This window comes from Ambystoma mexicanum, chromosome 6p, assembly GCF_040938575.1.
Source record: "Ambystoma mexicanum isolate Mex_15411 chromosome 6p, UKY_AmexF1_1, whole genome shotgun sequence".
Taxonomy (NCBI): domain Eukaryota; kingdom Metazoa; phylum Chordata; class Amphibia; order Caudata; family Ambystomatidae; genus Ambystoma; species Ambystoma mexicanum.
Window position 1 is genome coordinate 609066116 of NC_090935.1, and position 25857 is coordinate 609091972.

Sequence of the window (25857 nt, forward strand, 5' to 3'; positions counted from 1 at the left end):
TATTTCTAGTTTTGATACTCCTGATGTGAAAGAAAAAATTGTTGCAATTAAGATTGTAAATGAAGAATTTCATAATTTGTCTAGAACGCAATTGATGGAAGTTCAAGGTAGTGCTCCACAGGAAGAAAAAGAGTAGTGGACGCAAAGGGTGTGCTCTTTATCCCCATCTGAAGCATTGTGGTGACAGGGCAGCAAGGGTGAAGCAGTGATTCCTTTAGCCTTATTAAGTGTAGCATTAGAACCGCTACACTACTCAGCGCATGTAACTAAGGAGAGTCTTGCTGCAGCTATTGTAGAAAAACCTATTAGAGCACGTTGCATTTTATGTAATAAATTGCATCATATGTCAAAAGTTTACTGATGGGCACACATTGCGAACATTTAGAGGAGTGATTCCGCAACCGAATGGTCCTTTTCAGCATTTACATATTGACGATGCTGATATGCTGCAAGTATGTTGTGGATATAGGTATATGATATTGGTGGTTTGCTCCTTTTTGATATGGATTGAAGCGGGTCCATGTACACACCCTGATGCAACTTGTGTTGCAACGTTTTTAGTCCAAGGAGTATTTCTGAGATCCGACAATGGCCCCATTTTGTTAATGAGGTGTTTGAGCAAATTAGTATATTGCTTAGTATTAAACACAAGTTTTCTTCTGCTTATCACCCGCAAGCAAACGGAATATGTGAGAGACTCAATGGCCTTCTCAAAGAGAGAATCGGCAAGTTGAAATTAACACTGAGGAAGGAGTGGATGTATTATCTGCCCCTTGCATTATATGCATTCAGAAATCAGCCCGGGTCAGACCACCACCTCACACCCCATGAATTAGTCACAGGGAGGTGAATGAGAAGGCCTTTGACTCCTCCATCAAGGACTAGGAGTGATGCCCAGACAACTGCAGAATTTTTAGGAAATTAGTTACATGCCTATTTAACTTGTATGACTGCTAGTATCTCTGTCATTTAAGATCAATTGAGGCATATGGGGTGTCAGTCTAAGGACACAGATGAAGACCATTCAGCAACCGAATCTGAACAACTTTTATCAACACCAAAACTATTCAATGGAGATCGCATACTGATCTGCAACTTCACTAGGAAGTGGCATGAGCCCCTTTTTAGTTGTCCTTTTATCGAAGAGAATGTTACTCCATCTGCAGTAAAAGTTCAAAGAAGACGTGCCTGGATAATATCTTAATGATGTGAAGCCACATGCTAGTGAGACCAGAACAACCCCGCCTAATTCGGAAGCAAGTAAAGAAGTAGTTCAGCACGTGCAGATTTGATCGATGACAAGGAAGAAGGACGCAAAGATTTTTGAATAAATAAATGTAAGTGTGTATTTGGACTGTGACTCCCATGGACACTCCTTATAGATATTTGAGCAGTAAGTGAGAAAGTTACTGTACTTGAGCCACAGGAATTCATTGAAATTGGACCTTAGAAAGCGCTGAGATACATGTAAAATGCCCAATCTGGAATTCCTTTTTGATGATTGGAAAAGGGAGCAGTTCCCAGATTTGTTTTTCACTGAATGTCTTTTTTGATGCATAAATGGTTTTATCGGATGAGGATACCTACAGATTACTTGTTATGGTCTTGTATTACCTAATTAAAGTTCATCCTTATCTTGTTTGGTGCAACACCAACACTTATGTGTTTCTACGATATCCTATAAATCGTCCTGCAATCAGCCGGTTAGTTGTGGAAATAATTGAGCAGATTCAGCAGCTACCTGAGCATTTAACAAGGCTGTCTGATTAAAAAGGTATTTTGCTTCCTTTAGAAATAAGTATACAGGCACAATGAGATTTATTGAGCATAATACAGTTCCATAAAGTGAGCAAACTCAACGACATGTGGAGAGACATCAATGGTGGGGCTTCATGTACTGGTGCATAATTTATATATGCAGAGCATCTGTTATTGTTTTTCTATTTTTACTGATTCATGCTGATATCTTGTTGGTTCCAAAAGGATAGAAGTCCCTTTGATTCTCCCCACTCCAGTGACCTATGCAGAGTTAGAGGTTGCAAGGAAGCCAAGGCCATATGTGATTATCCCTACACCAGTGACACATGTAAAGTCACCTATTTCACTGACAACTGTTCCTATGAGTTCCCCTGTACGGAGAATGTATACTGATGTATTAAATGAGATGCTTATGAGAACTCACCTGGTAAGAAAAAGGCTTAAGAGAAGTGCAAGAGAGGACGATTATGAGTTAAATGATTATTTAGACAGCGCAGCACATTTGGGGAATAACATGTATCAACACATGAAAGAGGTAGGGAAGAGAACCTTCTCAGGATGATTGCTATGTTTGTACTCTCCTGCATTACGCTATGGAAAAGTCTAAGATATTCATAGCTATAGAGATAGATGCCGAAACAGCTCATTGCTTAACGCACTCTGCCATACCAGAGGTCAATTCCAGGGTCAAAAAGCATCTTCAGTCTGGGCAACTGATTGGACAGTGTCAGAAGAAGACTATTATGTTCAGGATTTAAAGACAAGAGCAAGAGCACACACCAGATATCATGTGATAACATACAAACAGCCAGGCGTGAAAGGAGCAGGAATTCGCTGGGAAATAAATCAAAAGCTCAAGTGCCAAGGAAATACGAAGATGCAAGGAAAGAGGACAGATGCAGATCTGGGGAATAGTACTTTCTCCAGATGGCTGGGAAGAAGGCATAGTCGTATGCAGAGCTGTGGCAGTAGCTGGACATCATAAACCAATTATAGATCGAGTGGAAAAAGGATGCAAACCTCTATGTCCGAGGTTTGCAAAATTGCCAACATGGTTTGAAGACAGAGGATGGCTGTTGCAGATAGTGCCTCTGGTTAGTGCAGAACTGTGCTTCAGAAATAATGCCACAAGAAAAGTTGGAGAAAATCAACAATGGGGGTGAATTTTCGATGTGCCAGGAATGAAGGATGGGACAGTGGTGATAATGGATCACTACTGGGCCTGCGGATCCAGAGCATATATGAAGCTGCCCAGAGATTGGGGAGGACTATGTTCTATGGGGATTAGTCATGCCCAGCATTAATAATTGCAAAGAGTGACCTGAATATTGGAGAGTTTCAAACAGCAGATGCTCAGCCAGGGAAAGAAAAAATCTGTTAAACTCCTTCATCAAATGAAGAGGGAAAGTTATTTCTCAGCTAAGTCAATAGAAGCTTTTGATGCTATTCCATATGAACACAGACTATTTAGCAAGACTGCTTCAGTTTTTACTGTTATCTTTGTGCCTGGGATCCAGTCGATGGCAAATGCCGAGTGGTTACAAATAACCAGATGGGAGCTTTTGCAGATGATCAACACTACCTTAAAGGGATTCAAAGCTTTCAAGGAACAGCTGAGAGCCATACGACTGATGACTCTTCAGAACAGATATGTACTGAATATGATTACAGCTATGGATGGAGGTGTTTGTGACAAAATCGGAGCATCATGTTGCACATTCATAGCTTCTCATAATGACGAGAATGGTACCTTGACACAGGCCATAACGATGCTGACAAACTTGCACGTCAAGATGGAATATGAAGAGAAGACACTGCTGATGACAGCTGGTTTGAATCAATCTTCTCATGTGCTCCACAATGGATGGCGAAAATTGTCAAGTTCCTTGGAGCCCTGTTAGTGATGATCATGTTTTGATTCTGTGTAGTTAGAATTGTAATCACACAGTATAAATAGACTGCAAAGTAAGCAACAGGAATGAAATGTTGAGCCTGGGTTCAAAACAAAGTTGCTGACAGATGAAGAAATCAGAGACTATGTAAAGGGCAGTATTGACACACCAGAGGGAGTGTAATTCCTGTATCCAAGAAGCCCCAAGAAGAATGTGGGAAGATGGATTCACTGCAGTCCGAACGGACAGTGCAGTCTTATGACTTGGAATATTGATGAGCATGTGAAATCAGCAGGATGCCTGAAGGGAGTAGTCAAGATCTGGACTCCGAAGAAATATTTCTTCAGACGAAGATGTGTAGATGTAAAGAGTGATGAGAGAGTTGTCAATGAATTGCCCAGAGGGGGGAGTATAGAGGAGGAGCCAAGCACCTCAACCGGAAATTAGCCCCTATTCTGCCTATATGTGGGCAACTGGAAATTGTGACATGTGCAAAACCAGTAAGAATGCCAATGCCGCGAAAAGTCCTTGAAACAAGGTATCCATTGAGTAAACCCTATATGTATACACGAAGAAATTATGACCTTCTGAAGGAAGTTCCCAGAAGAAGTGTGAAAAGAATGAAGAAAGAACTGTTGACGCAACATGAAGTGGAGGTGATGCACACAGAAGAGATATAAATGAAATAAGAATATCAACCTTATAGAACCTGATGATGAAGTAATGAAGTATGCAACATTTCCCTCTGGAAATGGATATTGCACCTGTAGAGAAGCACCGAAGAAAATGCAAAACCATTTTACAATTGTACATACGCAGCAACGCAAGTAGACAAAGTAATCATAAGGCTGGATACGTAGTGAATAAATTATGGCTATGCACCAATGTACATACATAGGAATTTATAGAATCTGGATGTTCTACAACACACTTTAGTAAACTTCGACCCCATGAATGGAAGAGTCGGAAGTGTGGCGCAGCAGAACAATAGCTGACGGCGAAGGAAGATTCGAGAAAGTCTTGCCTGGTGCAGTGTGAAGAGTCGGACCACCGAGAGCCTTGCCATGTACTCAAGAAGATAAAAAAAATGTGAGAAGCAAACTCAGCTCCTGTTTGAGGAGTAATGAAAACCATTGAGGTTGCCAAGATTAATTCATTTAATGGTATTAAAACACAGCAAAGAGCTCGCAAACGTGGTCTCCAGTCGCATGGTCGGATGAGAATAAACTTTGGGGTGAGCTAGACCGAGACCAGAAGATAAGACCATGCTTCACTCCCTTTTATTCTCAGGCACAGTGAACCACTGCAAGGCCAAGTTCAAAGGTATTAATTGAATGACAGACTGCAGGAGAGATGATGGATATTGGGCTAATTGGGTAGCCCAATGTAGCGGACTGAGGCTCATCAGCGTTGCATGCTGATCCGGGCCGATTCCACAGTTCTAGCCCAGCACTGCCAGGGCTAATGTCTCTGTACTATGGTGCCTCAACGCTTCTGAGCCTCAGTCCGCAACAGCAGGATAGCAGATGTGGCTAAAGCCATCCACTCTGACCCGGACGATATGTTGATCTTGGCGCGAGACTCAGGATGTTGCGGCTCCTCCCCCTTGCAGGCCACACACCTTCACAGATTCAAGTTTCAGCGCCCCCCAGGTGCAATTGATGTAGTCTCCAGGCTCAGCCGCACTTCCTTGTAGTTGCCTGCTATAGCCGCTCTCACGGCTCTCCCCAAGGTCGGATGCTTACTGGGGTCAACCATTGTATGCGTCACACCTTCCACCACCGCCTCGCACCTACAACCACTCAGCTCTGGCACCAGAAAGGATATTTATTTTAACAGGATTTTGCCAGATCATAGCTCACGCTCAATCCGCCATCTTCATTGCTGCTCATCAGTGCCTCCCTTGAAAAACGTTTTTGATGTTGCATCAAATCCTTCTCAATTAGGATTTGTGTAGCCTTCCATGCTGCAACCTTCACCACAAAGTGAACGTACGGTCCAAGGTAAGAACTGTCAGTACGGCACTGCTTATTCTCAGATGACTCCTGCATAACCATACTATGTACAACCTGAGAAGTAAACCGTACTACTGGTGCAGTTTATCTTTGGCGAGACTTCCATCCCAGCAACCACCTTCCCCCAAACAATTTCTTCCAAGACCCCCCAAAGAACTTACTCAAATAAATCTCCCTCATTTGGAAACCTGTACCTTTACAAGTGAAAGCGCCTCAACATACCCCTGAAATAGCACACTTCATTCCTTCCGAAATAATTAGCTCGTCTACTGCCAGGCCCAGGTTGACCACATAGGGGTTTTTCGAGCCATGTACATTCTATGGATGAGAGTCAGTGGCATTGTCTAATATTGAGTGGAGTGGGGTGGCTGAAGTGTCGCAACCTGTTAATACCTCTTTTCAACACCCAAAAAAAATGTCATCTATAAATGAGTCCCAACATGACTCAATAAACTATTGACAAGGCATGATAGCTGTCAGGCAAATGCTGAAAACAGTGCAAGAAAATTAGTAATAAGTAATAGATGGTAAATCTGTTGCCTCGTTGCCCCGGGAGACAAGATCCCCCCCCCCATGTCAGTGGTGCATTTGACCACCACCAGTATGGCAGAGAGAGATAGTGCATCCATCAATCCTACTAGCAAGAATGCATAGTGAAGTGGTGAGCCATCACTCATTTTCAAACCTTCCTTTTCCTTTTTGCCAATCCTGAGTGCACAGTGGATTTTACATATGATGAATCCGAATACACGGTGGATCAACATCCCTGACACATTTCTATAGCTGATATTAGAGCCATCAATTTGGCTGCTGGGGCAGAATAATACGCTGTTAGTCTCACCTGTGTTATTACCGCAAAGTCAACCCTGTCCAGACGGGCAACCGCCACCTCGTGTGCCTGCATCATGTTTTCTGATCAATTATTGAAAAGCCATCAACGAAATACACTCCTCCCTCCTCCAAGGCACCCTCTCTCACTTTGTACAAATCCTCCAATCCTTCCTGGTAAGTAGCACAATCATGTACCTCATCGTTATTTTGCACAAGCTGTACAATGAATGAGGCTGGGTTGACAACGCACAACTTTTACTGATGGGTTGGAAAATATCACCTCATACTCAGATGCTCGTTGGGTGGTGAAGGTACTTTTTGATTTCCCTAAAACCGCAAACAGGGGGTGCTCCACATATAATGTCACGGAACTGCCCATCGGAATGATGAAAAAAATTTCAATAGCTAATTCTGCCGCTGCCAGTCCTTACTCATACAGGAAATGACCCTCCATCACTGGGTCCAGAATGCCACTGTAGTAAGCCAGGGGCTTGTGACCTTGTTAGGTCACTTTGTGTGAGGACATCCGTCATCACCTCCCCATTGCAGTAGGAAAACAAGAACACTTATTTTTTGTAATCTGGTGTGGTAAGCACAGGTACTGTTGTGAGTGCATTTTTTCAATTTTCTGAAGTACTGTAACATTTCTGACATCCAATCTGTTGGACCTTTCTTTTTTGTGCCTCCTTGATGCCCTGCAGAAGTGTTTTGGTATAATTGCAAAAATGCAAAAAACAGATATCCAGGAAGTGCAATAATTGCACAATTCCAAAAACTGCCGGATCTCTTTCAATGTGTTTGGTCGTGGTATGGCCATTACTTCAGTGATCCTTTCAGAGGTCAATTTCCTCCCTTCAGATGATATCAACTGTCCAAGGTACACCACCGTTTTTGACTGTATTGTAGCTTCCCCCTGGCCACCTTATACCCCTTGTGTTCCAGTAATGTCAGTAGTGTCATTGAGTCCTCTCTACACTGTTCTTCTGTGGAACTGCACACCAATCAATCATCCACATATTGAATTGGATGTACCTCCATCTGTAGGTAGCCCAAATATGCCTGCAAAACCCTGTTAAAATACTTGGAGACTCGCAGTACCCCTGTGATAATCTTGTGTGTTGAAACTGCTGCACGCAGTAAGTAAACACGGGGAGAAACTGTGAATCTAGGTGCAAGAGTATTGAGAAAATTGTATTCTTTAGGTCAATACTGTAAAGTGTATTGCTGGGTTTGGTAATACCAGAAGCTTCCCCTTCACAATGTTATTCAGTGGGCAAAGACCCTGCACAATCATCCAAGACTCCTCTTTGACGTTTTGACAGGGTACACAGCTGTGTTGCATGGGGTCATTGCGGGCAATATTATGCTCTCTTGCCATAATGCAACGATGGTGCCATATATTCCCTCCAGTGCTTCCCTTGACAGGGGGCACTGCTTCAATTGTGATAATATTGATCCTTCTTTTAATTTTATCTGTACTGCCCCTATCCCTTTTAAGAGACCTACATCATGATGCCCGTTTGTCCAAATGCTCTCCAGGACCTTCTTAAGCTGTACAAGCAAGTGACATGGTATGCTGATTTGAAATACCATTTCCCCTATGCCCTCTTCATCTGCAAAAGGTTTTTCATCAGTCAAGTCAGTTGAACGTTGTATGGAGTCAATACATAACACGGTGCACCACTCAACACTGTCATAAATAACCCCCTGTAAAATACCTTGCCCTTTTGTGTAATCACTACATCTAGCTGAATCTTCATGATCGTCCCTGGTGTTACTTGTGTGCCATTGGTCTGAACAGAAATTCTCTGGGCAGTCAAAATGTCTTCTGTTTGATTCTGGGCACCCATCCTAACAATAACTGCACTCCATAAAGGAACAATTCTAGATATATCGGCACCCCTTTTTGCGCGCTGTAGGCACAGAGTGCTTGAATCACTGCACATGCACAAACACAGTATACTTCAGGAGTGCAACACACTACACCCATATCAGTAAAGGAGATGGTCATCTTTAATTTGCGCATTATGTCCCTTCCCAGTAGGTTAACGGGGGTGTCTGTGGCATACAACAGCGATGCCACTATTTCTTGTGTACCAATTGTGAGGGGCAAATCTTCAGTGAAAGAAACAGTTAAAATGGGCCAGAAAACCCTTGTGTGTCCATTATACTGCCTGACAATGGGAACCTTCCCTCCATAATGTAGGATTTGGTAGCCCCTCTATTAGCTAGAAATTATAATGTTTTTCCTCCTATTGTCAATGCCACCTGTGGTTCCTCTTCCTGGTCTGCATTTACTGACAGGATTGAGCATGCCCGAGCTGTCTCTGAGCTGTCCAATTGGGCAGAAATATCAGTGCCCAGTGAAAAGAAAGGATAACCCCAAATACCACCACCCCCGTGTTGTGGGGGTACTCTGCCCTGTGGCAGCAAGTTGTTATCCATTGTAATTGCTCACAAATGATGCTCCTCTACCCATTCACCTCCACCTCTCGACCTGTAACGCAAGGGGTCCCACAAAGAGCATCCCTATACCCCTACTCTTCAACATCTATCTAACCCCTCTGCTGCATTCATCCGCTCCCAAATGCTTACTTAAAATCCCCAAATCGCCAGGCTCCAACAGTCCAGATCTGTCATCATGCCTCTCAGATATTGACTACTGAATGACAACCAAACACCTCATCCTCAGTCCTTGGAAAACTGAAATCCTAGTCTGTGGGAAAACAGTGCCCATAACCCACCCGACTCCATGGTCGCAATCCCTAGGAACCCCACCGGCAACTTCCAACTTGGTGAAAAACCTTGGATGCACACTGGACACAGGCTTATCCTTCGCCCAACACATCACCTCTGTATCTAAACCCTGTTTCTTCCATCTACGGATTCTCAGGTGTATTTTCCTTTACCTGACCTTTTCTCACTGTTTCTCAGTCATCAACTTCATCATCATCTCCCGCTTAGACTATGTAAACTACCTTTACCTAGGTGCACCAGCGTTTCAACTAAGGAAACTGCAACCAATCCAAAACACTGCAGCATGCATGGTCATTAACCTACCTCCCAGAGAACACATCAGCCCTACACTAAGAGTTCTCCATGTGCTCCCGATTGGTTGACACACTACCTTTAAAGCCATGTGCATCACCCACAGGGCCATCCACCACTACCACCCAGATTTCCTTCAAGACAAAATGCAGCGCTACCACCCCTCAACGAGTCTGGGATCTGGCACAGTATTTCGCCTAGTGGTCCCACTTTACAACTCCTCCAGACTGGGTGGATCCTTGTTCTCCATCTAAGCGCCGATCATCTGGAACGCACTACCCCTACATGTTCACAATATTAAAAATCACCTTGCATTCAGAACGGCCCTTAAAACCTCGCTTTTCCCTCCCTCCTCATGAAAACCTCTCGCTTCTATAAACTACATCACTAAACCCAAACAAAAGAAAATCCTATCCATCAATACTGCACAGATGCCGGCAGTGTTCGCAGTGGCTCACCATGACAAATTATCGCCCTCCCCATGCACAACAACACTCCTACCCATAAATACTCCTTGGATGGAAGCAGCATTCGCTGATGCACACAGTAATAAATGTTGCTCTTCCCTAGTAAAACAACAAAACTCCTACCCACCAATATCTCACAAATGCTGGTAGCTTTCACAGATTTACTCTGTAACAAACTACCATCCTCCATATCGTTCTTCCTCACCCCCTATCATCGTCCCTCATCCCCCATGGCCTCCTCCCTCCAGGCATTTCCCTCGCTGCTCAGACTTTTGTTCCAGAGAGACCACGAATAGCGAGACCAGCCCTCTGCATTGGACAAAGAAAAATAACACAGCAGTCGAACTCCACCATCCAAGCATACGGTATGTATATCTTACACCATGTCCGTGGACACAGGCTACAGGCACGGCCATCCATCCATGCACCATGCAATGCAGCTACGGCTATACCACTCCAGTCTAGCAGCACACATAGCCGTCCACACTGAAACACCTGACGTACCTTCAACACCTCTGCCACTAGTATAGAGCGACAACCAATGAAAAAAAGAAATTCAGTCTAGCTGGGCACACATTGAATCTTCAGCAATAGCACTCTATCCTAAACCACCAACAGCACCCACCCACGTGCCTGACCTCCGGGCTTCTTACTGGAGCTTAGCCAGCCACCTAAGTCCTAACCGGGCACACAAGCATTTTCTAATTTAAAATCTTAGAACCTCCTGCACATCGACTGCGGTCACCAAGGGCGTTCCAACTACAAAGCGCTTTGAGGTCATACAAATGGGGAAAGAGCTCTATTTAATTAATTAATACAATACATTACTTGCACCTCTGCTTGTGTCTGAAGGGGTTTTGGGGTAAGCAATTGCTGTGGTGTTTTATCACTGGCGGTCCCTGCTGTTGTGCCATTGCTGGTGGCACTGCAACATGCTGTGGTTGTACCAACGGTGCATCCTGGGTACCTGCGGTAACCTATGCTTGTGGTCGCATAATCTGGGTATTCTGGGGATATGTTAACTGTATTGTTTGTGTCTGCTGCTGGGTTTGTGTGTAATAGGGAATGGGTTGGTATATTGTACTTCCAAACAAGCCATACTGTATCTAGCCCATTTTCTCACATTGTCCTCCATAGGGCACCCTCATCCATCCAAATACAAACCCAATTCCTCTCCCTCTTTGAAACCCTCTTCCTAGTGGCCTAGGGAAATACCCCCCCTGTCATGTAAATACCAATGGTACGTAACCTCCCTGTGGCAGTAACCCTCACCGTGGCATAAACCCCCCTTATGGCACCATTCCCCCTTGTGGAACTAACCTCCCCTTGCAGTGCAAATCCTCCCTGCTGTCCAAACCCTGCTTGTGGTGAAAAGCCCCCTGGTGGTGCAAACCCTCCTTGTGACGCAGCAGTTATCAGTGCTCCCTCCAAACTTATCTTGCTCAATTTCATTTGCACCAATTACACTTCTGTTTTATTATTATCTTCTATCCTTGTACTCTCTTTGTCCTGTTTTTCCCTTTCAATGGTGCACTATGTATGCTTGTATCTCCGCCCAGCCCTTATTCTCTATTCCCACTACTTTTCCCAATTCTGCCTGCAACTCTGTCAGAAGCCTCTCACTAAAATGTGATAAAAAACAGGTATGTTAGCATCCCATGGTTGCCACGTCTGTAGATGCCACTTCTCGTGTATTCCTTCAATATATTGTGCAGGGTCCTCTTCTGGACCCATTGTATGTGTTAGGATTGCTTGCCTGTCCATTGTGTCGGGGTACATTGTCTCAGTGCTTTCCCCACATTAGCCCTGCAGTTATTGAATGGTGCCCCGTCTTCAGCATCACTTTTCAATGTCATGCCTTCATATCCTGCCTTTGCCCATATGTCTGCTTTCTCCCCCAACAGGGTAGCAAACAAATACTTCATGCCCTCACTGCTAGAGGCATTCCTGCTGTTTACTTTTCTAAGGCATGAATCCACTTCCCTGCCCCTTTGGGAAGAGATGGCAGGCTGCTTATTAAATTCTCCTTGTCCATGTTTGGCCCAGGAACATTCTTGGGCTGCCCCAGCCCTTCTGTAGCAAAGGTAATTGTGTCCCCCTGTTTCTCATCACCCTCTTTCCATCTGCCATCCCAGCTACCATTGCTATACGAGTTGTTCTGCTTCTGTCATGATCTCTGCTTCCAAGAGGTCAGGACTTGACCAACTCCCTTGGAAGCAGACCCATAACCCAGGTTCCGAGCGCCAGCCGGTCCCAATTGAGACCTTTTGGACTCTGTCCTGGCGCCGGTGGCGCCAGGCTCATAAATGTGCCCAGTCCCAGCGCTGGAAGCGCCGGGCTCATAATGCTTGGGTGGACTTACCTGCGGCAGACCATGCTGCTTACTTACCTGCCAGTTGAGCCTCTGGTCCTCTTCTGTTCGGGACTACTTTTCCTGTTGGGTGGGGCAGGAGCCACTCCCTAGGTTCAGAACCCTGGAACTGTTCTGGAAAGCAGGGACTCTTTTCTTTCCTAGGCGTGGCTGTGGAAGGAGACACCTAAGCACTACAGGAGGCTATTTAAACCACACCCGATGGATGAATCTTGCTTTGTGTTATTCTGCATCCTCTGCAGCAGAACGCTCATCGTGTCTTCTGCATCTGATCCTGGGCCTAAGGAAAAAGGCTTACCATCCTGAATCCAGTCTTCAGCAACACCTATAAAGACAAGAAAGAACAGGTTAGCATTACGGTCTTCAGTGACAGCGCTCCTTTTACCTGATCCATCGGCTGTCATCAACGCCTCGCACTGCATTCCGGCATCTGAAAGACAAAAGCTTACCAATTCTGCGCACGCTCCGGAGGCCTTCGGCGCTGCATCCCGCATCTGAAAGATAAAACAAGGTGCGTTTAAAGACTTTGGGGAACTTAAATACTCACGAGCCATTACTCCTTTCACATCTAACCCAGTGGGTATTCGGGCACCCTGCAGCCACTCCGAACTTATACCTGCAAAGGAAAAAGACAGTTAGAGCGCGCCGTGAAGCAGGCAGCAAGCGCTTACTTACGTGCTTCAAGGCGCTTCTATTCATCACACGGGCTCCATCTTCGCCATCGCCGGAACCCTGCAAAACAAGATACAACATTACTAAAGACTTTTAAAGACATTTGAATTACTCGAAACTTACCGTGCGTGAAGAAAACGACGGACAGCAGTCCTCTGAAGTCAAGAGGCCTGCTTCCCTTATCCAGTGAGGAAACTGGTTTCAGCACCCTGCTCCGAAGCAGATGGAGAGCACGGCGTTCATTTACCTAAGGTGAGCGCGTTAACCTTTGGGGTCCTTCAGGAGAAGAGAAAGGGAAGAAGAGAGAGACATTCAATAACCCAGTTCATTAATCCCATATTTTCTATCTGCAGACACCTTACCCTTCAAGTCAAACATACAGTGCACAGGGGTCCAGCCCAAAGAGCCAGCCGTGTGTTACACATCACCTTAGAAGATACGGTATACGCCCAGTCAAGACCGGCGCCTCTACGGGAATCAGGTGAGCGTTACAGAACACAAAGCCTACCACAAAACTCCCGTCCAGGCGCTATGGAAACCTCGGATACCGACCAGCTAGCCCAGTTGCTTGGGGAACTAAGGGCAGAAGTGCATGCAGCCCGTCAGGAAACCAACGCTCTAAAAAGGGAACTGATTATTTCCAAGGAGCGAACAGATGATCTCGCTAGGCAATTGCTACAGTCACAAGCCGGACAGACCCCGTTACCCGCATCTGGGGGAAATCTTCCTTCTACATCCTCTATGAGTCCAGTGCAGATCAACCTACCTGGGAATGTACCTCTGGCTCCGCCCGAACGATTTTCTGGTGACCCAAAGAGGTTTGCAGTATTTATCAATCAGTGTCGGTTGCATTTCTTATGCCGGCCAGCAGCATTTCCAACTGATCAGGCTAAAGTAGCTTTCGTGCTTTCGTACCTTAGTGGTAATGCGGCAGACTGGTCGATCCCTCTAGTAAATCAAGATGATCCGGTCCTCCATGATTTTCAAGCTTTTCAGCTCAGTATGGAAAAACTTTTCGCAAGACATTCACAGGGGCAGGCTTTGGACAATGAGCTTCTTTCGTTGCGACAAGGTAATCAAGACCTTTTGGCTTATATTGCATCTTTCAACAGACTGATAGTGGAAACTCAATGGCCTGAGGACAAAAGGATTACGCTGTTTTATAGAGGTCTACGTGGAGAGCTCAAAGATGTGTTAGCCCAAGTAGTGAATCCCCCACAAGATTGTTCGGACTATATAGATTTAGTTGTTCAAATAGATCACAGACTGCAGAACAGGAAGGCTGATCGTCCCAAGTTTGATGCTCGAGTATTTTCCAAACCGCCAACTCCTTCCAAAGGAGTAGACTCCGGGGAACCCATGCAAATAGGGGGCCTGAAAGGTCCTCTAACACAAAAGGAGCGGGAAAGAAGAAAACAGTTGCAATTATGCCTCTATTGCGGAAACTCAGGGCACTTTCTTCGAGACTGTCCGGTGAAACCTGCCAAGAAGGCAGTAGGAGCTGCAGTTACCAAAGTTACAAACTCTGAGCAGGGAAACGACCTCGCCCGACAAGAATAGAGGTCCTCTTGCCGAGCGTGAAAACCAGTTCCGTGACCTCGCATTTCGTGATACCTATGGTCCTCATTAGCCCTGATAATCCGGATCGATTACATGCAATTGAAGCTTACGTCGACAGCGGTGCCATCGGCAATTATGTGGATCATGCAATGGTTTTGAGGATGAATCTAACTCTTTGTCCCAAGGCTGTAAAGGACGTCATTACTACGGTGGATGGAACGGAGATAGCCTCCGGACCAGTAACGCATACCACTCAAGAAGTGACGCTCGTAAGTCAAGATGGACACCATGAGAAGATCGTGTTCGATGTGATCAAGGCCCCTCAGTTTCAGGTTATTCTAGGAATTCCTTGGTTAGAGAAACACAATCCTCTGATCGATTGGCGAGCAAGAACGGTCCAGTTTCCAGAATGTGTCTCTACTTGTCATCCTCCACCTGGTGTTGCACTGGCAGCTACTTCTTCAGAGACGACTCCCCAGTTACCTCCCGAATACCAAGAATACCAAGATGTTTTCCGGAAGGATCAGGCTAACTCTCTACCTCCTCATAGGTCTTATGACTGCCAGATAGACCTGATACCTGGATCTACTCCTCCTTGTAGTAGAATTTATGCCCTCACCGAGCCTGAGAACCTTCACCTTCGTCAATACCTGGATCAATACCTGGCAAATGGGTTTATTCGTCCTTCCAAGTCCCCTGCTTCTTCAGCTTTGTTCTTCGTTCCAAAAAAGGAAGGAGACCTTAGAACTTGTATAGATTATCGCTCCCTGAACCAGATCACCATCAAGAATAGATATCCGTTACCTTTGATCCCTGAACTCTTGGACCAGGTCAGAAAAGCATGCATATATACAAAGTTGGACCTTAGAGGAGCCTACCATTTGGTTCGAATAAAGGAGGGCGATGAATGGAAGACGGCCTTCCGCACCAAATATGGGCTATTTGAATATCAGGTCATGCCCTTTGGACTTTGCAATGCCCCGGCCGCCTTTCAATATTTTATGAACGATGTCCTCAGAGAGCTCATAGATGTGTGTGTTGTTGTTTACATTGACGACATCCTCGTTTATTCTTCATCGGAATCTGAACATCGGAAACACGTAAAAATGGTCCTCGAAAGATTGCGTCAACACAAACTTTTCGCTAAGTTGGAAAAATGTGTTTTCAACGTGACTGAAGTTGAATTCTTGGGATTCATATTATCACCTAGCGGAGTACGTATGGATTCAAAGAAGGTCGATGCAATTCTCAAATGGCCATCACCATCCTCCGTAAAAGGTGTGCAAAGCATGTTAGGCTTTGCTAACTTTTACCGTAGGTTTATCCCCGAATTTTCTCGAATAGTCCAGCCCATCACTGCCTTGTTAAAGAAAAACAAACGTTTTGAATGGTCTACCGAGGCGGAACAAGCTTTCCAGGATTTGAAGACTAAATTTATCTCTGCACCAATCTTAAAACACCCTCGCCCCGAACTCCCCTACATCGTGGAAACTGATGCTTCAAGTCTTGCCATGGGGGCAGTTCTATCACAAAAGGACCCGGTAACCAATCAGTTGCATCCTGTGGCATTTTGGTCCCGCAAATTCTCGCCTCCTGAAATCAATTACACGATTACTGACAAGGAACTTCTGGCTATCAAGTCTGCTTTTAAGGCTTGGCGGCATTATCTGCTGGGGGCCCGACACACCGTTACTGTGATTACGGATCACCGAAACCTGCAATATTTGAAAACTGCAAAAGCCCAATCCTCTAGACAACTTCGTTGGGCATTATTCTTTGCCGAATTTGACTTTATAATTACCTATCGACCCGGTACAAAAAACGGTAAAGCCGATGCCCTTTCTCGAATGGGAGTGGAAGAACACTTGATCAACCCTAAACCTGTACCTATCATTCCCGAACAAAGAATCCTGGGTGTAATCGCCACACAATCCATAGAGGAAGTTAAGGATAAAGCCAGGCAACTTGTAACTCCAGCAGACATACAGAATTGGCCTTTAAAGGGAAAGGACTTTGCAGTAAAGGACAACTTGTTGTATTTCCAAGAACGATTATACCTGCCCAGCACAGATTTACAGAAAAAAGTAATCTCTTGTTATCACGATTCTTTAATGGAAGGACATCCCGGTATGACCAAGACTTCAGAAAAGATCAAGCGCTACTTCTGGTGGCCGTCTTGGAAAAAAGATATCAGAGACTTTATAATGTCCTGTGGAGTATGCGCCCAAAACAAGAGTCAAAAGGAAAGACCAGCAGGCCTCTTACGCCCTATTGACATCCCACCTCGCCCTTGGCATACGCTTTCTATGGACTTCATCACCGATCTACCTCCATGCTCCGGATACAATACGATTCTAGTAATCGTGGACTTATTCTCCAAGATGGCGCATTTCATTCCGCTCAAAGGCTTGCCAACAGCAGCAACTCTGGCCTGTGAATTTCTGGAAAACATCGTCCGACTGCACGGTTTTCCTTCGGTTCTAATATCGGATCGTGGTAGTCAATTTATTTCTCATTTTTGGCGAAGTTGCTGTCGGTCGGCTCAAATTGATGTGAGACTATCGACCAGTCACCACCCTCAGACCGACGGACAAACCGAGAGGACCAATCAAACTCTGGAACAGTATTTACGCTGCATGCTGCAACAAACTGAAAAAACTTGGAAAGACATACTTTGGATAGCCGAATATGCCTACAATAACTCTGTCCATTCGGGAACTGGGAAAACCCCGTTTTTTCTTTTATACGGCAGTCACCCTCGAACCTCGGAGTTGGATCCCCTCCAAGATCTTGAAACACCAGCAGTAGAATACCTGCATGCTACAATCACCCAAGCCTTTAAGGAAGCTGTTTCTCAGCTTCAAAGGGCTAAAGAACAATACAAGAAAGGAGCAGATCAACATCGGAAGGAAGCCCCTCAATATCAAGTAGGGGATCAAGTCTGGTTATCTACCAAATATCTACCTCTAAAAGGGCCACGTACATTCAACCCAAGATACCTTGGTCCCTATTCCATCACTACCATAGTAAACCCAGTAGCGGTCAAGTTGGACTTGCCCCCGCACATGAAGATTCATCCGGTCTTCCACGTCTCTCTATTAAAACCCGTGCAACCTCAAACCCGACTAACTAAATCTCCAAAACCTATCCTAGTTGATGGAGAACTCGAGTTTGAAGTCAAAAGCATTCTGGACTCCAAGATCTCCAAATCTAAACTATTTTACCTAATTGACTGGAAAGGCTACGGCCCCCAAGAGAGATCCTGGGCACCTGCTGAATATGTCCACGCTCCTCGCCTAATCAAAAAATTTCATCGAACATTTCCTGGCAAACCCAAACCCCCAGAGAAGCCCGGTTTGGGTGGGGCCTTGAGGGGGGGTACTGTCATGATCTCTGCTTCCAAGAGGTCAGGACTTGACCAACTCCCTTGGAAGCAGACCCATAACCCAGGTTCCGAGCGCCAGCCGGTCCCAATTGAGACCTTTTGGACTCTGTCCTGGCGCCGGTGGCGCCAGGCTCATAAATGTGCCCAGTCCCAGCGCTGGAAGCGCCGGGCTCATAATGCTTGGGTGGACTTACCTGCGGCAGACCATGCTGCTTACTTACCTGCCAGTTGAGCCTCTGGTCCTCTTCTGTTCGGGACTACTTTTCCTGTTGGGTGGGGCAGGAGCCACTCCCTAGGTTCAGAACCCTGGAACTGTTCTGGAAAGCAGGGACTCTTTTCTTTCCTAGGCGTGGCTGTGGAAGGAGACACCTAAGCACTACAGGAGGCTATTTAAACCACACCCGATGGATGAATCTTGCTTTGTGTTATTCTGCATCCTCTGCAGCAGAACGCTCATCGTGTCTTCTGCATCTGATCCTGGGCCTAAGGAAAAAGGCTTACCATCCTGAATCCAGTCTTCAGCAACACCTATAAAGACAAGAAAGAACAGGTTAGCATTACGGTCTTCAGTGACAGCGCTCCTTTTACCTGATCCATCGGCTGTCATCAACGCCTCGCACTGCATTCCGGCATCTGAAAGACAAAAGCTTACCAATTCTGCGCACGCTCCGGAGGCCTTCGGCGCTGCATCCCGCATCTGAAAGATAAAACAAGGTGCGTTTAAAGACTTTGGGGAACTTAAATACTCACGAGCCATTACTCCTTTCACATCTAACCCAGTGGGTATTCGGGCACCCTGCAGCCACTCCGAACTTATACCTGCAAAGGAAAAAGACAGTTAGAGCGCCGTGAAGCAGGCAGCAAGCGCTTACTTACGTGCTTCAAGGCGCTTCTATTCATCACACGGGCTCCATCTTGGCCATCACCGGAACCCTGCAAAACAAGATACAACATTACTAAAGACTTTTAAAGACATTTGAATTACTCGAAACTTACCGTGCGTGAAGAAAACGACGGACAGCAGTCCTCTGAAGTCAAGAGGCCTGCTTCCCTTATCCAGTGAGGAAACTGGTTTCAGCACCCTGCTCCGAAGCAGATGGAGAGCACGGCGTTCACTTACCTAAGGTGAGCGCGTTAACCTTTGGGGTCCTTCAGGAGAAGAGAAAGGGAAGAAGAGAGAGACATTCAATAACCCAGTTCATTAATCCCATATTTTCTATCTGCAGACACCTTACCCTTCAAGTCAAACATACAGTGCACAGGGGTCCAGCCCAAAGAGCCAGCCGTGTGTTACACATCACCTTAGAAGATACGGTATACGCCCAGTCAAGACCGGCGCCTCTACGGGAATCAGGTGAGCGTTACAGCTTCTCAATGTCTCAGACCATGGTCTGCCCGATAGGATGGTCTGCCCCTGTCTTCCTCCTCTTCCTGGTGCCAAGTTCCCCCATATATTCTTCCTAGATCACTCCACACACTGCCTTGATCCTGAAGTGGAGCTATACTATCAGACACTGGTTTAGGATCTATCTTAAACATTATTTGCTCTGATCTCCACTGGTTGGGGGGCGTAATCCCACCATGCCGTTCCTCTTCCTGCTTACCTGCTGCTCGATAAATTATTCATCTGCCTCATTCAACACCTCTATCTGCTGCGGTGCATGTTTCTCTATTTCTGTGACCAGGGCACAGCTGGTGGTTTCTTTTATGTTACCCCTGCTGCAGACCGCAGGCCCCCTATCTTCCCCATTCTCCATAAAGGGAATGCACTGGGGGTTGGTAATCCCACTGCTGCTTTTAGAGGAAAGAACCCAGTCAGGGGTGGGGCTGATGGTTGCCCCATACCTGGTGTGCTGTGGAGGTGGTGCTGCAAATGCCTTCTTTTTTCCTATCCCCTTTTCCTCTGGGGACCTCCCCTTCTTCCTCGTATGCCTTCTATAACTCCAATATCTTTCATTTCTGCCCCTTATATTTTGTCAAAAGATATATATATATACAATTTCTGACGTATGTGTGCCCTCTCCGGGCCACGGGATAAAAAGCTGTCCTGCTGTATCTCGCACCCACTGTGGTGTAATCTTAATATTTTATCCCAATGCTGCAGGAATGTTGCATACATGTGTTCTATCAGCATTGTCATGATTCCAGATCCATTCTCTTTGCCCCCTGAACCTACAGGGCAACACCCTAACCCCTATGTTTGTCCTCCCCTTCTTCCCTTATTGCCCAACCTTATGAAATCATCATTTTTATATTGTCAAATTCTTCTTGCAGAATCTTTTCTTTTAACAATGCAAATCAATGTTTTAATACTTGTATCTTGCCATTCTTCCCCGTCTCACACACCGTCCTTTTCTACACAACCACACACTCATCAATTCTTAACAACACCCCCATACTAATGTATTACAACCTTACACCATAAACTTACCTTTCACCAAAAATAATACACAATCGGCCTCATCAGGAGTCTGGTGGTATCCCAGCGGGCATAAACTTTATTGGACCATGACATCCTGAGCAACAAGAGCTGCAACATCCCACTGTGCCCAGCCAATCTGGAAAGAGAGGAATAACTTCAAACTTTGGTATTTCCTGCCCTCCAGTTCACCCTGCTTGCCATGTTGTTTTTCTACTTGGATGCGTTCCCTTGCACCCAACTCCCTGAGACCCAAGGCCCCTTCAGAAAGAACTGCAGCCAATCCACCATTGAGGTCTGATGCTAGACTATAATTTCAGCTAATTTCTGTATTTTATTCAGCCAAATTCCCTGTTTGTTGCCTGGGAACTGATCTCATCCCTCATGGCGACTGTTGTATTCTACTGCAGGGCCCGCTTGTGCTGTATGTAGCTGTGGTGCATATATAGCTAATACAGGTAACAATATACCCCCTAAAAGATAGACTCCTATACAGGATCGATCTATCTCCCCAGCCAGTGGTCGGCCAAAATTAACATGGAAGGAAAGAGATAGATATTCTATGTTTCAAACGTATTTTCTCATAGAAAGTGGTGTGTCATTTTCTCTCTCAATACTATCGTCCTGAAAAAATGGACATGGTACTCAAAAAGTATATACATTTACAAATTGATTCAATTTATTATAGTATGCAAACATTCATAATTCCCCTCACTCTCTGGCCGGCCTCCCTTGGCCCTCCTCCTATCCCCACCTGCGAGGCCATAAACCTTGGTGTCACCTTTGATTCCACACTCTCCTTCTCCACCCACATCGCTGATGTATCAAAAAAGTCAAACCTCCTACTGCACCTCCTCAGAGGTATTCTTCCTTTCCGCTCATTCCCCCAGAAGCTCACTGTCTCCCAAGCTCTGGTTCTCTCTAAATTGGACTATTGCAACAGCCTCTTTCTTAATCTACCTGCCTCTACTCTCCGCCCTTTACAACTTATCCAGAACAGGACTGCGAGACTTGTCCTTGGCCTCAAGCCCTGGGATCGTATCTCTCCAGCTCTGAATTCTCTCCATTGGCTCCCAGTGGATGCAAGGATTAAATTCAAAACTCTCTGCATTGTCCACAAGGCTTTCTGGGGCCTGGGTCCAACATACCTTCAGCTATCCCTCTGCAAATACCTCCCATCTCGAGAACTCCGGTACTCTACCTCTAACTCCATCAGGGTCAATCGTTTATTAAAGAAACGAGCTGGGGGTAGATCTCTGTCTTCGGCTGGGGCCTCCCTCTGGAACAGCCTCCCTGCCACTCAAAAACTTGTGGAGAATCATCTCTGATTCCGGAAGCACCTCAAAACCTTCCTCTTTGCTTCTGACTTCTCCTCCCCTCACCCCTATAGATTCTACTCTCCCTCGGCACCATGCACCTGGCCACCCTCTGTCCTCTGGGCCCAGGTACCTGCTGATCTTGCCACCCTCATGCACTGCCTCCGGGCCACCCCCCGCACTGGGGTCTGTATCTGTACCCATACAGCCCTCCCCTTTTCTTCCTGCACTTTCAGACCTACACGACCTGCTGCCATAAAGCCAGCACTTGCCCCTTGCTGGCTGCACTCCCATTGTTTGTTGCCTTTTTATTTATTATTTTATTATTATTTTTGTTTTTTCCTCTCGCTCCTCATTCTCCTTTTGTTCCCCCTTCCATGCACTTCTCCCCCTTCTCCCTCTACCCTGCACTTGCACGTTCTCAATGTCACTGGGCCTAGAAAGATCATTGTTTTTGTTCGCCCCCGTTCCCTCTCCCTTGCCTTGTCGCACTCTGAAACACTTGTGTATGAGCACAATAGAAATAAAATATCAATCAATCAATCAATAAAAACACCTATTGAATCACAAAGCAGAAAAACACTCGGTATAAATGTCACATGAACAAGAAAAAAACACAACAAATAACAATTACCAGACACAATTGACAACACTGTAAAGTAGGCACTCATAAAGTGTCTCTAATGCTAAAACTCCCAACATGTTTCTGTTCCTATCACCAACATGGTAGAACATTCATCAGGGGATTTTCTTTCAGATTTAGATTTCTTCAAAACTTTGTGTTAGGGTAGTAAGCATCACAATTGCAATGCCCATTAAAATTTAGGAAAAGAGAGAGACAAAAAAAACCCACAATCAATCACTTGAGACGTGTTCACCAAACGCATATAAACCCCCAAAACTGTACACATCCAGTGTGGAGAATACCCAGAGTATGCCACAAGGTAGGATACTCCATAGAACAATTTGTACATTTACATACTTTAGGAGTACCATGTCCATTTTTTCAGGACAATAGGTATTGGGAGAGAAAATGACACACCACTTACTATGAGGAGAGACAGTTGAAACATAGAATATCTATCTGCAGCTGTGGTGCGCCATAGCTGTAAGCCGCAGACCTGATTGTGCAGCGCTAATGAGACGTGTCACATCGGTTGCTCTCAGCCCCGAACGGCTGGGTGTCCGGCTTTCCAGTTAATATAAGGTCCTTAATCACGACCTTGTCATGCATGGATGGGAAGCAGAATAAGTCTTACATCAAATAATCAGACAGACTCAGGAAGTTGGCAAAAGTCTCATCCGGCTGTTTTAATATCAGTTGTCTAAAATAGGGAGTTACAACGGACATCAACGGACGTTCGCTTGAGCTCTCAATTTATTTCCTAAAAAATGGCACTTAAATACAAAAAATGTGTCATAAGTAATGTCATACTATATGGCAAATAAAAGAAATCTATGGGGTGTTTTGGTTGGATCAAGGGGAACATCTAAGTATACTTTCTCTATAGGAACGGGTTGTGATTGGGTCTCTACAGTCAGGTGGACAACTTATGCGCACCCCTAGTGCAAGTCATCTTCAACACTTATTAAGTACACAGAATACTATTGGCTCTTAAACTATAAGGCCCTTCATTATACAGCCTTCTATAACTGGTTGGCACGCTTGTCTGGATTCCAGGCTTAAAGATAGTTTTGAATATTGCCGAAGTCTTGCTGAACAATCTGTGCTCATATGGAATAGTATCAAAGGCTTCTATTGATTTTGCAGAGAAATAGTTCTCTCTCTTTGTTCGATTGAGAAAGTCAAGTGCTCTTCTCCTTCTCAAATGGGCATCCGCTTTTGGAAATTCACCAGTGTTCGAGTCACTCTGATGAATCACTAACGCTGGAACATGGACAAGCACTAATGAACACGTTCCTCCCCAGTCCTTAGGCAGCTTCATGTAGGCTTTGGTCCTACAAGCCCAATAATGATCCATTAGGACAGCTGTTCCATCTTTCATACCTGGTACATCAAATATTCGGCCATACTGGCGATTCTCTCCAACCTTCTTCTCACCATTATTTCTGAAAAATAAGGATGCATCCTTCAAGGGTATTATCTGCAATGGTCCTCCCTGGTCGTCAACCTATGTCAATAATTTTGTAATCTTCGGACATTGATCCTTGCATTCTTTTTATGCATTTACCACAATTTTTTCCCATCTTCCAGTTAGTGCTGCTGCCCTGCACACAACTAGTCCATCAACCCATCCTTTTTGTGGGACTTACCGGTCGCACAAAGGTTGGAATAGACTGGTAAGTCCCTATTCCGGGAACCCAGACTCCAACGGCGGTAGGGGTAGCCATGGCGCTAGTAGCGCCATGGCTACCACCTACCGTGTAATGAGGCCCTTTGCCTTGTTCATCCACACTATGGATGCTGTTCTGCCTTAAAACTGTCTTCTTGTCAGGCAAAGTGCAAGATGCGTCAGGCAATGGGCTTTTTTCACTGGGACTTCTGCGGCTATGAATATTCTGGAGGTCTCTAAAGCATAAGGTATGAGGGAACACACGTAGCAAACCTCCTTAGATGTTCTTTCTCCCAACTGCTGGTACCATATGTTATTACCCAAGTGTGCTGTACTAGCTATATATGTGTTTATCCCATCATTATCTTCCTCTGTGCTTCTTTTGGGTCTCCCTAACAGAAGGATTGCAGCCAATGGAAACAACTGTAAAGCAGCTTTACTACGGGAAGAAAACACAAGGGGTTTTGGCTCATCTGTAATGGGCAAATCAACAGCAGTTCCTGGAGTGGGGAGAATTAAAGGGACATCGGCTTTGTTTGGATCAATGAAATAGAAGAGGCAAATCAGGAGAAACAAAAAGACACAAAGTATAATTGTGCATATGCACATCACAAACCAACATATTAATCCCCACTAATTGTGCCATTCTGGAATTTCCTGGGCTTGCTCATTCTCTGAAATTGTACCAGCTTCAACATTTCTCATTTTTACTTCAATTATTTAAGGAAAAACACTTTACTTTTAAAGTTGTAACACTTGTTAATATATTGCAATTAGCAGTCTTCTTATCACTGGCCCATTTTTAGGATCATGTAAAAAAAGTGCAAACATCCACGTTCCTTCTGATAAGAGCAGGGTAAGCTTGAAGGATAAACACAAAAACAAGCACGAGACGATGCACATCAATGTCTGTGAGGTTTATAGGGCTAGCCAAATAAATGCTCAGTAGAAACGAGTCAGGGTACTGCTCTCATTTCCAATTCTTAATCAAGCATTGTCGTTTATGCATAATAGTGATACATCAGCATTTCTCTAAAGTTCATTTTCAAAGATTCCTGTTACTCTAGCAAAGAATTGCACGCCTGCTATAATATCCATAAGGAGTGTCCAAGGGGAGTCACAGTCCAAATGAAAATCTGCATTTATTAATTTGTAGCTTTATCGTCCTTCTTCCTCGTCATCGATTGAGTCTGCACATGCTGAAATTCTTCATCTTGTCTCGCTTCTGAATTGGCAACAGTGGAAGGTACGGTCTCGCCCCTATACAGTTTAGTGTCATTTAAGTGGACCCACACTTGCCTGCCTTGAACTTTTACTGCTGATGGGGTTATGTTTTCAACGATAAAGGGGCCATGGAATCATGGCTCATGCCACTTTCGGGTAACATTTCTAATTGATATAGTGTCTCCAATAAATAGTTTAGGTACCAATAGTAGTTCATTTGATCCAGTTGCTGAATGGTTTTCATCTATGTTCTCAGACTGTCCTCCTTGCCGCTTGAGTTGATCTGAAATGAGAGAGATGCTAGAAGTCATACATGTCAAAAATTAATTTGATTAATTTCCTAAAAATGTTGCTGTACTCTGGGCATCACTTCTACTCCTCGATAGAGGGGTAAGAGGCGTTCCCATTAACCTTTCTGTTACTAGCTCATGGGGGTGAGGTGATGGTCCGAACCAGGCTGATTCCTTATGGCATATAGAGCCAAGGGCAGGTAATATACCCATCCCTTTTTCAAAATGAGCTTAATCTTGGCAATCCTTTCTTTAAGGAGGCAGTTGAGTCTCTCACATATCCTGTTTGCTTGCGGATGATAAGCAGAAGAAAAA

At 45.0% G+C, this 25857-nt stretch overlaps 1 long non-coding RNA gene across 1 annotated transcript in view; it reads right to left on the reverse strand.

Annotated features, from left to right (window-relative positions):
• The window catches only part of LOC138511649 (uncharacterized), a 75256-nt gene extending 54696 nt beyond the window's left edge, over window positions 1–20560 (reverse strand). Inside the window, exon 1 of the long non-coding RNA XR_011280652.1 lies at window positions 20431–20560. This is a non-coding gene — a long non-coding RNA (uncharacterized lncRNA). The remainder of the gene's footprint in view (window positions 1–20430) is intronic.
• Window positions 20561–25857: the final 5297 nt, after the last annotated feature.